The 15,427-nt window shown below is 36.6% G+C and overlaps 1 protein-coding gene and 1 long non-coding RNA gene across 2 annotated transcripts in view; one reads left to right on the top strand and one right to left on the bottom strand.

Annotated features, from left to right (window-relative positions):
- Positions 1-15,427, top strand: part of PLPPR1 (phospholipid phosphatase related 1) — a 189,705-nt gene that overhangs the window by 29,997 nt on the left and 144,281 nt on the right. The gene's annotated exons all lie outside the window — the stretch shown is intronic.
- LOC141494919 (uncharacterized) overlaps positions 1-15,427 on the bottom strand; it is a 49,308-nt gene that overhangs the window by 13,542 nt on the left and 20,339 nt on the right. The window contains exon 2 of the long non-coding RNA XR_012470581.1: positions 11,659-11,741. This is a non-coding gene — a long non-coding RNA (uncharacterized LOC141494919). The remainder of the gene's footprint in view (positions 1-11,658; positions 11,742-15,427) is intronic.

Here is a 15,427-nt window from a genome sequence, read left to right as displayed (position 1 = left end):
CTTTGATAAAAGCCAAAAATGGTAGCCAAGAGAGGCAGTCTCTGACTTTAATAAGTTTAATCCAATAATGGAATTCAAAAAGGAATCCAGGTCAAGCAGAAACATAACCATATCCTTGGCTAATTCTCAAGAGGCAAAATCTAGGATTTAGGATGTAGGGCTCAGTTCCAGATGAGGGAGAAGTGAGAATAGGGTTGTGAGCAGGGGTATTAACATAAATACAAATAATTTCATTTTCCTGTTTCTGAATTTTAAGGGGAAGTCAGGTGTGGCTTAGTCCTTTATTTTAATTCCCCCCCCCCCCAAAGTTTTCTGAAGAGTTCCCATCAACACCATGACTCATTATCTTTCATGGCATCCTGGAACTTTACAAAATGGTAGTGACCCCCCCGCCCCAGCATAGTTCGATGTACATTGTAAATCCTCAATAAATGTTTAAGTAAATGAATTAATGTATATTTTCTGGTGACATGGTAGGCACTATAAAGTGTAATTAAAAAGTAAAATAATAAAGATATTGTTCTAAAAGTATAATAGAGGGACAGCTAGGTGGCATAGTGGATAGAGCATCAATCCTGGAATCAGGAGGACCTAAGTTCAAATCCAGCCTCAAATACTTAATAATTACTTAACTGTATGACCTTGGACAAGTTACTTAACCCTATTGCCTGGCAAAAAGAAGAAAACAAAAAAGTATAATAAAAACCAAGAAATGATGATAGATACCCACTGCCATATCAAAATCCCAACTGATCAGATCACTTCAGATGTCTTCAAGACTGAAAAAAAATGAAATAATTTGTGCCACGGTCTATTCATTTTGTATATATAGATCCCTTCTATAGTTCTTCTGGAGTTGATAATATATGACTATTGGATATTCTCTAAGCCTGTGAGTCTTTCCATGGATCCATAATCTCCTTGATGTAGGTATAGATTGAAAGCCCTCCAAACATCCCATCTGAGCCAATTCTTATATGAATCCCTCTACAAACCCTTTATTGAGGATACCTCAATGTTTTCAAGATTTCTCACTAGTTCTTTCTTGATTAAAAAGGATTTTATAGTATTATGGTTATGATTGTACATGAATACCCTATATCAGATGACTCACTGTTTGGAGAGTAGGGAGGAAAGGGAGAAGAGGTAGAAAAATGTATGCCTTAAAATTTGCCAAAAAATGAATGTTGAAGGGGCAGCTAGGTGGCACAGTGGATGGAGCACTGGCCCTGAAATCAGTAGTACCTGAGTTCAAATCCGGCCTCAGACACTTAATAATTACCTAGCTGTGTGGCCTTGGGCAAGCCACTTTAACCCCATTGCCTTGCAAAAATTTTTTAAAAAATGAATGTTGAAAACTATCTTTACATGTAATTGGAAAAAATAAAATTAAAAAAGCAAAGTATTATGTTATACATGTGAGCAATAAATGGAAGACATTGCATATGAGCAGAGTTTAGTGCTGTAACCAAAATAATTTACAGTCAAGGGAATCTGGCATATATTTAATCATATGCATAATGGTTCACATGCAGCATGGTAATCAGGCATAAATAGTAAGTAGTTCATGTAAATAACCATAATTACTATCAGTTTTACACCACCAGACCAGACATTTCTCAAGTCAGCTGGGAGGAAAGGAAGGGGAAACTCCACAAAGCCTGGAGCTTGAATGAGGTTCCTCTGGAGACACTGCAAAATCTAACTAGAGGAACCTAAAAAGCCAAATGGCAATCAGTCCTCCAAAGAGGATGTTGTAGCCTTGATATTCTGGAAGCCTACAATTAGCACCCCTAGGTGAAAGGAGTTGAGACCAGAAATGCTTATGCTATATCGATTTTTTTATTCCCTATTCCTACTACATGACTTGAGGTCTTGTACGGGGTGAACATCTTATCAATATTTATTAAATTAAATAGTGTGTGCTAGGCGGCATGGCCTAATATAAAGAGCACTAAACTTGGGGTCAGAAGATCTGAGTTCAAGTTCTGATTCTCATACTAATTGCAACATCTGTCATTGGTCCTAGAATCGTAGGCTTTAAAGCTGAAGGGAACCCTGGTGATGCAGCAGAAAGAGGCTGGGTCTGAAGTTAGAGTGAGTTTGAATAATGGCTCTATTACATAAATACTGGTGTCATCTTGGGCTAGTCATTTGCCTTTCTTTAAACTTCAGTTTTCTTATCTATAAAATGAAAGGTTTGGTCTAAATGACCTCTAAAATACCTTCCAGATCTGAATCTATGATTCTATGTAGCCACATTTTCTCATTTTACAAATAAGAAAATCAAGACCCAGGGAGAAGAAATAACCAAAGATTCTGGCATCTGAGCTAGGGAAGCTAAAATCAGCATTCTAAAGAATAGTTTCCCAATCTGAGACTATCCTGTCATGGTTTAACCCCTGTTCCCAGAGTAAAAATAGTTTAGAGAAAGATTAGAGAGAGTTTCCATACTAGGAGTTCCATATATTGATCATACCAGCTGGTATAAGGCATTTGAATCATTTTTCCTTTCATTGTGGCAATCCCTCTCTACTCCACCCCCCCACAGGCAAACAAATATACATACTCACACACAAACATATTTCATTGAGAGTTGGTAGTATAATGCATTTTAGTGCATTTCAGGGCAGTACAAACTAGGCTTTTTTACAGGATACTTATAGAAGATGAAAAAGCATAACAGTGATGGATACTTTCAGTTGTTTCCCTAGCAGAAGAAAGAATAGAGCTAAAAATTTCCTTTTCCTTCCCTTATGTAGTAGCCTAGAAAGCAATAGCCTAAGGAGCTGACTTAGAGAAATATTTGCTCCCTCTTACCTAAAATTCTACCATTAAGGGATAATCTAGTAAATAAACAAGTAAATTTCCTTATGGGATCTAGGTTAGGGTGAGAAAGTTGGAGAGAGAGATCTGAAACATTTACATCATAGAATACTAGGAGGAAGGGACCTCAGAGACCTAGTTCAGAGATCCTTAATTTGGAGTTTATTCATTTTAGATAGATAAAGATAGAGAAATGCATTTTAATATATTTGGTTTCCTTTGTAATCCTCTGTGGAGGCAGCTAAATGAATCAGGAGCTAGAGTACTGAGCCTGAAATTAGATTCATCTTCCTGAGTTCAAATCTGACCTCAGACATTTGCTAGCTAGATGATCCTGGGCAAGTCAATTAATGCTTTTCACCTCATTGTTCTCATCTGTAAAAGGAGCTATAGAAGGAAATGGCAAACCACTCCATTATTTTTTTTTCAAGAAAACCCTAATGGGGACATGAAAAATTGGACCCCCCAATCCTGAATTGACAGTGTAATAATATGTATTTTGTTTCATGTATTAAAAGGCATTATTCTGAAGAGTTCAAAGGTTCCCACCAGACCAAGCTAACGGATACTGTTAAGCACACAAAACTTTTAATAACCCCTGATCCAATCTAATCAGCACCTACACAAGAATCCTGCACAAGAATCTTTGACATGGATATATAGTTTCTATGAATCTGTACTTTAAAATGTTGCTTAATTTACCTTTCTTAATTTCAAGGAAACACCTAAGTGATATATATGTTCTAAGAATGAGAGTTTGGGAGAGTGATTTGGGAAGGAGAAGTGAGCAATTGGGAGGACACTTGCAGGGATGCTAGGTCTGTCAAGAATACTCAGGTCTGGAAGCTTATTAGTCATAGAGCAGCAAGAGAGTGCTAACTTCTCTGGGCAGGAGAGGCAGAAAATCAGAAGGTGGTAAAACAGCAAAGCAAAAATGGAAACAGTCAAATAATAATTTCTGTTAATTTTTCTTGGGAGCAACCCCATCCTGCTTAATCCCTTCTACTTCCCCAGTGGCTCAGTCCTCTTGTCATTTGAGGGTCTGCTGTCTCTGCCAAGGATCTCAGGTCTCCCTCTGAAACTCAATCAGAACTTTTGTAGGGAGGTCTCATCATAGAACGATATGGACAGTACACCAGTTTTCTCTCTAGGATCATTAAGGACCTCAAAGAAGCAATACTCTCTAAAACATGGCAAGAAGCTAATGGGAGCTAGACAGATAGCAAGATGGCTCAGTCATAGTAAGTCAGGTACAATGAGTTACCTGGATAGATGCAGGTTTCTAATCTTCTCAGACATAAGCTGAGGCAAACTATTGACCAAAATACAGAAAATATGGGCAAGGTTATCTTGAACGATGGAATTCATGCCATTGAACTCCCAGAGGCAGGTACTACTTTGGTTTTGTCTTTGTATCCCCCTTGGTTGGGTCTGGCCCATAGCTAACACTTAGTAAAGACTTGTTGAACAATGAACCAAAAGCATTAAGCATAAATGTTTCCTGTCATAGTCAATGTTTTATAGTATATGCCTTGCATGTTTTTAAAATTCATTTCATTTGCTATTTACAAGAGACCATTCCATTAGAGATGTGAATATAGAAAAAAAAACATTGACTTCATGTAGTAAATGTTCTTTTTCATTTAATGATCAGATATTTTTCTATAAGTACAAGCTAGTCAGATGTTAGGTAGGAAGCAAATAATTCTTAGTTACTTTTTTTGAGGTTTACATAGTTTGGGGAGAATCTCCATTTCTTCTATTTATAAACTGCCTCCAGTGAAAAAGCACTAGATGATGTAAAAACAAAAATAGCTCCTGCCTTCAAAAGGTTTGAACTCTAATTGGAGACACAGCAGATACAGAAATAAATGAAATGAAAGAAACATCAAAAAAGAATGTGGATAGATGAGGCAAGGGGTTAGGGAAGGCCTTAGCTTCTAGGTGTCATCTGACTTGTGGTTTGTATAAATCCAGGACTTCTATAAGGTATAAATGAGAAGAGACTGGATTGCATAAATCTGCAGTGTCTTCAAATCAGCCAGGTTGTGACATTCTCTATAACATAATTTACAGGGGCATGAGGGTTAGGAAGTAGCAGTGTTGATGAGAAAGCAAAATTTGACATTAGCTTCTCCCTTCATCAACATCTCATTGTTGTAAACCTATAGAGCTCTTTAAGAAAATTCTGGTTAGGAAACATGGGTCACTTTAGGGGGGTGGGAGTTGGGGATGTTTCATGTTAAGTCTTGATTTATGAAATCCATGGTGAGGAAGAGATTCAGTGGAACTGCTCCTGACTCCCTTGTTAAACTTCACAGAAAACACATAAAGGGAATGATGAGGTCAGTGACAAACCGCATTCCTATTGGGAAGAGACTAGCCCACTACTACTATTTAAGATACTGAAGATTTGGGAAAGAGATACCTTTGTCAGAGTCAGCTCACAAAATGACCCATGTAAATATGGTTAGGATGAGAAGGACAACCCAACTTTTTACAGAGATCCCTTTCACCCTTGAAGTCCTGTAACTAAATAGTGTTTCATATTTTAAATAATTATATAGTAGGTTTAGTTTGTAGGAAAGAGAAGGGTTCATTTAGCCTCTCTCAGAACATCCAGGGTCATGCCATTCCATGGCATTTCCTTTGCTCCAGTGAAATGGGGAAACCTAATGTAATAAACTCAGCAGTCCAAATGACATCTAGTGCAAAAGAAATAGTACCTTGCTTAGCATTTTCAAACACTGAGTCACTTGGAGCTTGTTTATCACACACACACACACACACACACACACACACACACACACACAATAATACAGCTGTCTTTTTAAAATGTGATGATTAAGGCCATCATATCCTCAGCAGGTAGCAAAAGAAAATTATTGAAACATAGACCATAAAAGAGATTATGGAAAAGATTTCATGCTTAGAAACATGGAAAAGTGCCAATATAGTACCTTAAAAAATAAATTGAAGGGGCGGCTAGGTGGTGTAGTGGATAAAGCACCGGCCTTGGAGTCAGAAGTACCTGGGTTCAAATCCGGTCTCAGACACTTAATAATTACCTAGCTGTGTGGCCTTAGGCAAGCCACTTAACCCCATTTGCCTTGCAAAAAAAATAAATTGAAGAGTTGAGTCACACAAGAATTAACCTTGGGGGGCAGCTAGGTGGTACAGTGGATAGAGCACTGGCCCTGGAGTCAGGAGTACCTGAGTTCAAATCCAGCCTCAGACACTTAATTACCTAGCTGTGTGGCCTTGGGCAAGCCATTTAACCTCATTGCCTTACAAAAAAAAAAGAATTAACCTTGGTATAGGAGGAAGCAACAGGATGGAGTTCATGGAACAGGAATATTGAATATAATATCATATATTTTATGTATTGCCCAGTTTTAATAATTTTTCTTCTTCCTCTATTTCTCATACTTTTCTGGTGATTCTTTGTTTTCAACTATGTCTCTCTTGGAGGGGAGAGGAGGAGAAATGTCAAAGGATAGAAATTCAATGATGTAAAAACAAAAGATATAAGTAAAATCTATTTTAAAAATTGAAGCAGGGAGGGTGAAAAAGCCTGATAAAGGGAGAAAATAAAAATAGTAATGAGACACACACACACACAGACACACACACACACACACATATACATAATAGGTTAGACATATAATATATGACCCTTGGATAAGTCATTTAACCTCAGTTAGTCTCAACTTACATATCTTTAAAAATAGAGGTAGAGGAATGTGTTCTAAGGGAAAAGAACAAAAATGAAATTTTTGGAACTGTCTGTAAAAGAAGCAGAGGAATTAGAAAGAAGGAATTAATGTAGTTTAAAAATTAAACCGGGACAGCTAGGTGGTGCAGTGGATAGAGCATCAGTCCTGGAGTCAGGAGGACCTGAGTTCAAATGTGACCTCAAGTACCAAGCTGCATGACCTTTGGCAAGTCATTTAACCCCATTGCCTTACAAAAAAGAAAAAAAAATACAAAAAAGAGGGAAAAAATAAACCAAACACCAAAATTTCAATTCAACTTCTCTCCATGGTGAATGTAATAGAAGGGCAGTCATAGTATTCCATTTAAGGCTTCTCTTTAACAACTTTTACTTGGGCCAGAAACAAGAGTATAGTACATTATATTACCTTCAGATTTCTCTATAAGTGGCTATAGACTTTCTGGAGATGACATAGATGATCTTTGGAAGGTAAGATGCAGGGTGGATTGACCCTTAGAACTGTGGAATGAGTTTATTAACCCTTTTAATATTCGCCTTGTACAAGGAATCTCTTTTTCCATTTATGTTCAAAATAGCAGGAAATCCCCGGGGCAATAAATCATTTAAGACAGTAGATCATGTGAAAGCATTGGGAATGGGAGATTTTTAAAAATGTAGCATCAGTATGCTCCTAGAGATACATGTATTTACTCTATTTCTGTATTCTTGTACACATTTTGGAGTGGGTTAACCCTTTCTTCTTGCTAAATTCTCTATTGCTGCCACGGGTCCAAACATCCTTCTGATCAGGCAGATTTAGAACCATGGTGTCAACCTTTAGCCCCACACTCATACCCCCCATATCTAATCTGTTTCCAAGTCTTGTAGGTTTTGCCTTCACATCTTTTCTATGCCCCAATCCCCTTGACTCTAAGGGTCAATTAAATGAGACTATCTCCTGATTAATGCAGATCAATGCACCTGCCTACATGAGAAGTTGGTCAGTTTGTGAGAGTAGAGGATGGGAGAGACCTGGGTTTCTCTGGCTTGAAGAGAGAAGATACCTGATTCCAACCTCTGCTCCATGAAGGAAGAAATATTTAGAAACATGGAAAAGAGTCAATATAGTTCCTTAAAAAATAAATTTAAGAATTGAGCCACACAAGAATTAGCATTGGTTTAGTAGGAGACAACAGGATGGGGTTCACAAAACAGGAGCATTGAATATAATTTGATGTATTGCTCATCATTAGTTTTGCTAATTTTTCCCCTTCCTCTGTTTCTCCTACTTTTTTGAGTAAACCCACCTTTCTAGAGACTGGAAAATTTTTGCTTGAGTTAGACAAGAGACTTTGTCTCTATTGAACTGCCTCACTCCTTATAAGAAAGCTTATTACTTATTTATTGTCTAGTGTACATTTTAGATACCTCCATATACTTTCTTTGATTTCTGTTTTGCTATTAACTTAGATAAATGGATTCTTTTGCTAATTGCTACATGTATTTATTGTGGAACTGGCGTCTGGTAGGAAAGAGATCAAGCCTTGAATATAAAATTTTGGTTCTTCTTTCCTGAAACAATTTTCAGGAGCTTAACTTGAACCTAAAAATTACTTCCTGTAGACTAATAATTTAAGGGAGCAGATGATATAAGCCTGATACCTTCCTCTTTCTGAGGAGAAGAGAGTGGTCAACCCTTGGCTCCAACCTTCTGCTGATCCTCCCAATAAGAAGTAGTCTCCTGTGGAGAAGACTGAAAAAATGAGATACAATAGATGTCTATTCTTGCTTTTCTGCATGAGGGAAAAAAATCAAAATAGTACCCATAAAAGGGGCGGCTAGGTGGCGCAGTGGATAAAGTGGATAAAGCACCAGCCCTGGAGTCAGGAGTACCTGGGTTCAAATCCGGTCTCTAATAATTACCTAGCTATGTGGCCCTGGGCAAGCCACTTAACCCCATTTGCCTTGCAAAAACCTAAAAAACAACTAGTACCCATAAAACACTGCACCCCTCCCTTCTATCTATGAGATTCCCTAAGAACACAGAAACCAAATAAAAGAAAGCCACAATAATACTGGGAAGGATTGTGAATAGCACATTCATCAAGCTATACCCTCCAGCTCAGTGGGAGTAGCAACAACAGTAGTGGCTGGAGAACCAACTTTAATGAGAAACACACAAGCAACAGGAAGATGGTGATTCTTCACTGAGAAAAATCAAGTTTCTTCACAAAATATTAGATGGTGAGACTCGACTCACTTTACATTTTGTCAGTTTGAATGCTCTCCCTTTCTTCCCTCTTTCATTTTTTCTTCTTGATTATAAGGGATGGTGATTAATTACATATGTGAATACAGAGAGACATATTTAAAAATGAAAGTAATGTAAAAACAGAAGATATCAACAGAAAAATTTTAATTGAAAAAAATCAATTCTGTACAATAATTCAAGTGAAAAATAGCATGATTTGAAGGGGTGAGATGAGGTATCTCTGAAAGGCTGGAAGCACCCTGACTCCTTTTTACTATTAAGAAATAATCCAAAATTGGGGTGACTAGGTGGTGCAGTAGATAGAGCACCTGCCCTGGAGTCAGGAGTACCTGAGTTCAAATATGACCTCAGACACTTAATAATTACCTAGCTGTTTTGTCTTGGGTAAGCCACTTAAACCCATTGCCTTGCAAAAAAAAAAAAAACCTAAAAAAGAAAAAAAATTTAATCCAAAATTGCTACATTCCCTCTGGGATGATACTGACCCAGGCCACTCACTGTGGAACTGAGCAGAAGCCCAGAATAATTGCTTACTGTGTAGCATATCCAAAGGCCAGGATGTCAATCAACTGAGTACTTGTATGCCAACACTGAGTTACAAGCTATAGGAGAAACAAGAAAAGGACAAATCTGTCTACTGTTTCATGAGGAACCCAAGACTTGTTCACTTTGCTTTCAATTCAATCCCCATTCTCTAGACTTGTCCACCTTGCCAATACCCACTATTTTTCCACTATTTTTCAGAAGCCAGAGCAGAGTGTCAGAATGCTAGGCAAGGCTTTGTGGAATATTGAGATGTTAATGGTAGGATACCATCAATATTTTTTTCATCATGGCCAACAAGTATAATAAAAATAGCAAGTCCAAGGCAGACATTGTCTCTGTTATTGTCTTTTCCACTACTATTAATGGCATAGTGGAATAATGTCTTATAGTAAAGTGGACCCAGAAAAGGCAGAATTTCAGTCAATAGTCAAGAAGAATCTGAACAACAATCATTCACCATATAGTAGTCATGGCTAGTCATGGTCTGTACTGTAATGGGTATAAAGCTAGAGAGAGCTCCTTTCCAACTTTAAGGTATAGAGAACCTGTTGGTTTCTAGAGAAAAGAAATTCACTGTAAAGAAAAATAGTCAGTTACTCTATTATAAAAGAGAAACTAATTTTTTTATAACCAAAGATCATTTTAGAGAATGCTCTAAATATTATAGTACACATTTTCATTTGTTTTAGGAACTGTTGAATAAACTATTGTGTTTGTTTTCATATTCAGATATATATGCATGCATAGAGAGGTGATATATATATTAATATATGTATATGTGCATGTATATCATGGAGATGTAATGAAATGCATAAGTAGCAGAGATTATATAAAGGATTTGTGTGACCTTTGCCAGTCCAAGAATCAATGGGAACAATATAAAACTGTAGGATTAGAATGTGCTTCCTTTCTGTGGGACTGAAGGCAGGTAGCTCTTTGAGGGTTCAGTGATGGTACACATTACCTCTGTAGGCTTTAAGGAGCTAAATAGGTGGGATAGTTACTAAGAGTACCAAAGCCAAACAGGTGAAAGCAACCAAACAGCCAGGACAGACTATGGATGGAAGACTCATCATCAAGCTCTGGGTATACATCTCAGCGGTGGTAGCAGGAACAGTAGTAATTGGAAGGGAAAGCATAAAACCTAGGGAGAAATAGGCAAGAACCAAGAAAATGGTGATTCTACCAAGGAAATTAAATCTATTTTTTAAAAGCTAGTGAGTTGAAAGTGATGGTGCAGCTAGGTGGCACAGTGGCTAGAGAGACTTGAGTTAAATCTGGCCTCAGACTCTTATTAATTGTGCGATCATGGACAAACTATTTAACTCTCTCTGTATGCCTCAGATACCTTGACTATAAAATGAGGGTGATAATAGCACCTATCTTCCAGGGTTGATGTAAATGAGATAATATTTATAAATCACTTAGCATAGGGGCTCATATATAGTATGTGCTTAATAAATGTTTCCTTCTCTCCATTCATTCATTTCTTCTTCCTTCCTTTCCTTCCTCCCTCCTTTTCTTCCTTCCTTCACCTTTAGGAGAATGGGAATCCCATTACAAGGGTGACTACTATTTTGCTTTCTCTTGTTTTGTTTGTTCTTTAGGATGGTCTTCGTATCTCATCAATATTGGAGGAGCCCAGGGCAATCACAGTTTTGAGCAGTACATAAACTAACAAGCTCCACCTGTTCACCTCTTCTTAAGCAACCTGGTAGCCTTCTACTGCAGGGAGCCCATTATCTTTACACCAGTCTTAGCCCAGACACAAAGTCAGCTTTAGTCTTATTGCAACATAGAAATGGTCCAACTTGGTCTCTGTCCATGAGTGATTATAGACTTGTGCCACCATTACCAGCTTACTTTCTTTTGTTACTGCCATTTTAATAAACCAATTTTTTGATGCTTTGTAAGCTTGGCACTTGCAGAAGTAGAATGGAAACAAAGATTATGACTCAAAGATAAACAAGATAGATTTCTAATATTCCTAGGAGATACACTGGAAGGCAGTACAAATCAAAGAATATTATGATTGAGAAGTCTCTGAGCTCAGACAAGAGAGCTTGTTATACCAGTGTATTTATGTTCATCAAAAATCCAAATTTCAGATTACTTTATGTAAGTCTTACCAAGAATATCTTTTTGTTTGCTTATTGACTGAGTTCAATACTCTTGAAATGTTAGTAATTATTTATATGATTTGTCAGCAATAATACTCTAACCACCACCTCACCATTTTAAACTCACAGAAAACGTAGTAGGGATGCTATCTTTGGATTTATACCTATACCTTTATTACCTGAACAGGAGAAAGTTAATGGTAAAATGATAATTCTTTCTCTGAATTTCCCCAGAAATTTAACCTGGCACCCAGTTCAGCATCTGTAGGAGAAATGGGCAAAGTCAGTGTTATACTCTCTCACAAAAAGACTCTCTCCTCAGCAATGAAACCAATGCTGGGTTATATAGTTATATGACTGAACTTATTCTTTGACAATCTCCTGAGACATTAGGGACCACCTTACAAAGCTGATCCAGAAGTAAACTACATCTATGAGATTCCACAGTTATATAGCCTAACAGTTATAGAAGAGCTCTTTTGAATATCCATGTGGACATGAGGAGTTGATAGGTAATATTTTAGTTACAAAAAATGAATTCCCAGTGTTGTACAAACTCTATTATTCAAAAAAAGAGATAAAAGAGAATGTAATATTACCAAATCTATTCCTGGGTCAATAAGGATTATTATAGCATTAAGTTTCAAATAAAGTTTTTAGGTCAAAGAGTAACAAACTCATGGACATTTCCATTCATTCAGTAAGCATTTTTAAAAATAATATTTTACTTTATCCAATTATGAATAAAGACAATTTTAACATTCATTTTTTAGTATTTTGAGTTCTAAATTCTCTCCTTTTCTCCCCCCCAGACAATAATTCAATATAGATTATACATGTGCTATCATACAAAACATTTCCATATTAGTCATGGTACAAAAGAAAACAGACCAAAAAAAGAAAAAAATGAAAAAAAAATAAGGTGAAAAATAGTAAAGTTCAATCCACATTCAGACTCCATCAGTTCTTTCTCTGGATGTAGATTGTCTTGGATCATTGTATTATTGAGAACTAAGTCATTCAGAGTTGATCATCATATAATAATTGTTGTTATTGTAATTAAGGTTCTCATGGTTCTGCTCACTTCATTTTATGTCAATTCACGTAAGTCTGTCTAGGTTTTTCTGAAATCATCCTTAGGCAAATATTCCTTTTAAAAAACTTTTAAAATTTCTTTTATATTTTGTTCTTATATCACCTTCATTTCCAGATATATTCTTCTTCTTCCCAGAGGAGCATCTCTTGTAATAAAGGAGGAGGAGGAAGAGGAGGAGGAGGAGGAGGAGGAGGAGAAGGAGAGAGAGAGAGAGAGAGAGAGCGCTAACATAAATAATATATCAATGGATTCTGAGATTATAGTCAGCATTCCACAGAAAAAGTGAACCTAGTTTTCCTTCTTTTTGACAAGCCACTGATTCACCATTCCTGCATTTTCTGATTATCCATTGACCAGTATGATGATCCCAGATTTCTTATCAATCCCACATTATTACCCTTACAACATTTCCACCCATCTGCCTGTACCACCCATACCCTTACCACTATGTTCATTTCCTGCCACAATCCAGGGCATATTGTCCTTGCATATCACCACCCCAGAGAACATTCACCCAGGCCATAACTAACATGCCTACACCCAAGAATGGTAAAAGTCCTAAATATAATTACAAGGCCCCATTATATAAGAGAGTATTTAGGATTTGATTTCAAACAAACCTTTATTTTGGCCACTTAATAGGAGATGCAATTGAAAGCTTCTATTTTTCTTTACTTTGAATTTTCTTCTTCCCCTTGCTTAACCCAATTTTAGCTGTTTCCAGACCTTCTCTATTTTGCTGTGAATTTTTAAAAGGGCATGTTCTTTCTTCCTCATCAAGAGGGCATTCTGATGGCTATGTAATTTGGCAGGAAAAGCAATTGGCAGGCTCATTTCAGGTTTCAATGGGTAGCTGAGACTGACATTTTAAGACTCCACTGAGAAGACATATGGATACTAAAAACATGTTTTAGTAGGTTGAGCCAGGACTCCCTATCTTGTCAAGGAACTGTCATTATCAGTCATTTTAAGAATGAATTTTACTAAGAATAATTCCTTAAGTAAGAATGGTCATTAAGTCAAAATGCCTTTAGAGCCCATGACAGATTTAACACTTCTTATGAGCCATTTGCAAAGTGAAATATTGTCACTCAGCACACTGACTTCCCCAAAATAGAGATGGGTATAACAAAGGATGATTTATTATCTTTTAGCTCAATTCTAAATTAGCAACTCTACTCTTGGCATCATTGATAATATTAATAAATTAACAGATGCCAACTTTGCCCACTACAAATAATAGATTGCAAACTGTCCTTGTGAACTCAGCAAATAAACTATAATGGAATCAGAGAATCATCACAGATAAAACAGTTGTCCCAAGTTGCCCAGATAAATAATATCACCTAAAAACTTAAGGAAAATATCTTTAATAAGTGTTACTACACCAAATAATTGTTATCTTCAAACTTTAACTTAAAAAAATCTATCCAAAGAAATCAAAATTATGTGAGAACAGGATGAGATGCATATCATTCTCATCATACTGTCTTCTATCAACATTGTCTCAAAATGTACTTTCATGAAATGTACAGAAGAAAAAATGTACAACTAAAAATTCACCTAAAATTTTTATTTTATCCACTTGTGTAATAATTCATAAAACATTATAGAATTGTATAAAATTTATATTGGGAAATCTGGGTTCAGATACCCAAATCTGATATCTGCTACTTACATGACCTTGAGGAATCCACTTAAACTCACTAAGCCTCAGTTTCCTCAAATATAAAATAAAGTAATTGGACTAGATAGACTCTGTGATCCCTTTCAGCTCTAAAACTAAGATAATAAACCAAAATTTAACTCTACAGCTTCACCCCACCCTCAGCTTCTGTTTCTGCCCTTGAGTCCAATTGAATTCTTTTTTTCCCCCCTATATGATGGCCCTTTAAATACTTGAAAAATCAGTGATCTCACTCCCCTTCTCCTACCCCTACAACTGCTTCCCTTTTCCAGGTTAAATATCCCTATTTCTTTGTTTATTTTGACATACTATAAACTCAGGTATCTTTACCATTTTGACAGATGACCACTTAATATTCTCCAGCTTACTAATTTTCTTCTTAAATTACAGTGACTAGAACTAAGAGCAAAATAGAGAAGGTCCAGAAACAGCTAAAATTGGGTTAAGCAAGGGGAAGAAGGAAATTCAAAGTAAAGAAAAATAGAAGCCTTCAACTGCATCTTCTATTAAGTGCCAAAACATGATCTGACCAGGGCAGAGAGCAAAGGGACTTGTTCAGTCATTTTTCAGTCCTGTCTGGCTCTTCATATTACCATTTAGAGTTTTCTTTGCAAAGATAGGGAGTGATTTGCCATTTCCTTCTCCAACTCATTTGACAGATGAGGAAACTGAGATAAGAGTTAAGAAACTTGCCCAGATTCTTAACATAAGAAGATGAGTCTTCTTAATCCATGTCTGTCACTCTATCAACTTTTCTCCTTAACTGCAAAGAAACTAACATCTCTGCTTATTCCTGGAAAATAGGCTTTCCAATGCAGGTCAAGACTAGGCTGCTGACTCACATCAAGTTTTTCAGATCGCTAGATTTTTTTTTAAGAATTTAGAAAAAAAGGAAAGATGAGAAAGTGTCATTCCTTCTAATAGTATGAGATTAGAGAGTATCATTCAAAAAAAAAGAAAGCTGATAATACTGGGGCATCTTTCAGCTCTTGCAATATAATTGTACATTAAATCTCAATGGAACAGCACTGGAGTAGAATGTTCAGGAGATGTAGTTAATCATGGCCAGAAAATATAAATTCCGTAATTGCGGTTAATAAGAGTCTCCAAAGCTATAGACTTGAAATCCTACTTTCAGGGAAAAATGGCAAGTTTAATATCTTTG

The sequence above is a fragment of the Macrotis lagotis genome, chromosome 8, assembly GCF_037893015.1.
Source record: "Macrotis lagotis isolate mMagLag1 chromosome 8, bilby.v1.9.chrom.fasta, whole genome shotgun sequence".
Classification (NCBI taxonomy): Eukaryota; Metazoa; Chordata; class Mammalia; order Peramelemorphia; family Peramelidae; genus Macrotis; species Macrotis lagotis.
The sequence above is the reverse complement of the archived record's forward strand: the minus strand, read 5'-3'. Positions and strand labels throughout refer to the sequence as shown.